This window comes from Palaemon carinicauda, chromosome 24, assembly GCF_036898095.1.
Source record: "Palaemon carinicauda isolate YSFRI2023 chromosome 24, ASM3689809v2, whole genome shotgun sequence".
Classification (NCBI taxonomy): domain Eukaryota; kingdom Metazoa; phylum Arthropoda; class Malacostraca; order Decapoda; family Palaemonidae; genus Palaemon; species Palaemon carinicauda.
Window position 1 is genome coordinate 95,418,857 of NC_090748.1, and position 2,500 is coordinate 95,421,356.

Here is a 2,500-nt window from a genome sequence, read left to right on the forward strand (position 1 = left end):
TTGCTCTCTTTTACTCTTATTGTTTCGTTTTGCCATTTATTTACTTGGGAAATTTTTATCACTACCATTTGTTTGTTTGATTTTTTTTCAATTATTTCATTTTATGTTTTTGAAAGTTGATTTCATCAATTATTTCATTTTATCTTTTGTTAAAGTTGATTTTCATCAATTACTTCCATTTTATCTTTTTTTAAATATGATTTTTATCAATTATTTCATTTATTTTTTAAAAATTTGATTTTTATCAATTATTTCATTTTATCTTTTTTAAATTTGATTTTTATCAATTACTTCATTCTATCTTTTTAATAGATTTTTATCAGTTATTTCATTTTACCTTTTATTTTAATTAGATTTTTATCAATGATTTTAATTTTACCTTTTTTAAAATTTATATTAGTAAAACTATATTCTGATTCCCATGAGACCTAATGTGTTTTAAAGTGCTCATTCTGCCCTATAGGGACCTGGGAAGTCAATAGAAATTACTTAAGGGGAAACCAGCTTATTAATCATATTTTAATCTTACGAACTGTTTTAAAACAAGTCTTGCTATTGTTCATACCACTTAGATGGAATCTTCTATCGCACTATAGAATGTTTGTTAAAGTTTTTATGGTTAATATAAGAAATACTCTATTTTAATATTGTTGCTGTTCTTAAAACAATTAATTTTTTTCCTTGTTTCCTTTCCTCACTGGGCTGTTTTCCCTGTTGGAGCCCCTTGGCTTATAGCATCCTGCTTTTCCAACTAGGGTTGCAGCTTAGCAAATAATAATAATAATAATAATAATAATAATAATGATAATAATAATAATAATAACAGAAAAGAAAATAAAGTAGTTTAGTGTCACGTGACCATAATTCCAAAAATTCATTCCCCGCGTCGCAAAATCTTCACTTGATTGTTCAAGGAATTTCCAAGACATGTTGAGTGTATGTGCCGGAATATATTTTCATATTTCCATTTCGAGTCTGGTGAAGTTCCACACGAATTGTTGGATCAGATCTTGCAACCTCATCGATGTGTCCGATGCCAATTCAATAAATTATGGTGGTTGGTGATAGCTGTGGGAATTCCGATCCAACAGAATAAGGAATCTGTTTTACGAGATGAATATCACCAGAGTTTCCAGGAGTTATTCGGGAGATTTCGTATGGGGTAAGTTATAGACTCGTGTATCAAATAGCAAAAACTATAAGGAGCTAGGCGACTCGATTGTTTTTCTCTGACTGGGACAAGAAAAATTCCGTTGTTTTAATATTTTTAAAGGCTTAAAGGTCGTGTTTTTCTGTCAATAAAAATTCCATTTTTTTTTAAAGTTTAAAGGTCCCTCCTGGTTTAAAGGTCCCTCCTGTATAGCAGCGGCAAGAGGCAGTGATAAAGTCCTAGCTATACGGTTTGATTGTTTTATCCTGGCGTGAAAAAAACCCTTATGTTTAGATGGTTTAAAGGTCGCTCATGTATAGCAGCGGCAAGAGGCAGTGATAAAGTCCTAGCTATACGGTTCGAATGTTTTGCCATGACGTGAAAAAACCTTATGTTTAGATGGTTTAAAGGTCACTCATGAATGGCAGCGGCAAGAGGCAGTGATAAAGTCCTAGCTATACGGTTCGAATGTTTTGCCATGACGTGAAAAAACTTTATGTTTAGATGGTTTAAAGGTCACTCATGAATGGCAGCGGCAAGAGGCAGTGATAAAGTCCTAGCTATACGGTTCGAATGTTTTGCCATGACGTGAAAAAACCTTATGTTTAGATGGTTTAAAGGTCACTCATGAATGGCAGCGGCAAGAGGCAGTGATAAAGTCCTAGTTATACGGTTCGATTGTTTTACCCTGACGTGAAAAAACCCTGGTGTTCAGAAGGTTTAAAGGTCGCTCATGAATGGCAGAGGCAAGGGACAGCGACAATGTCCTAGTTATACGGTTCGATTGTTTTACCCTGACGTGAAAAAACCCTGGTGTTCAGAAGGTTTAAAGGTCGCTCATGAATGGTAGAGGCAAGGGACAGCGACAATGTCCTAGTTATACGGTTCGATTGTTTTACCCTGACGTGAAAAAACCCTTATGTTTAGATGGTTTAAAGGTCGCTCATGAATGGCAGAGGCAAGGGACAGCGACAATGTCCTAGTTATACGGTTCGATTGTTTTACCCTGACGTGAAAAAAAACCCTGGTGTTCAGAAGGTTTAAAGGTCGCTCATGAATGGCAGAGGCAAGAGGCAGTGATAAAGTCCTAGCTATACGGTTCAATTGTTTTACCCTGACGTGAAAAAAACCTGGTGTTCAGAAGGTTTAAAGGTCGCTCATGAATGGCATAGGCAAGGGATAGTCATAATGTCCAAGCTAAACGGTTCGATTGCTTTAAATGGACATGCAAACAAATCCCTGGTGTTATAAGGTTTAAAGGCCGATCATGAATAGCAGCGGCAAGAGGCAGTGACAATATCTTAGCTTGACGGTTCTATTGTTTTACCATGACGTGAAAAAACCCTGGTG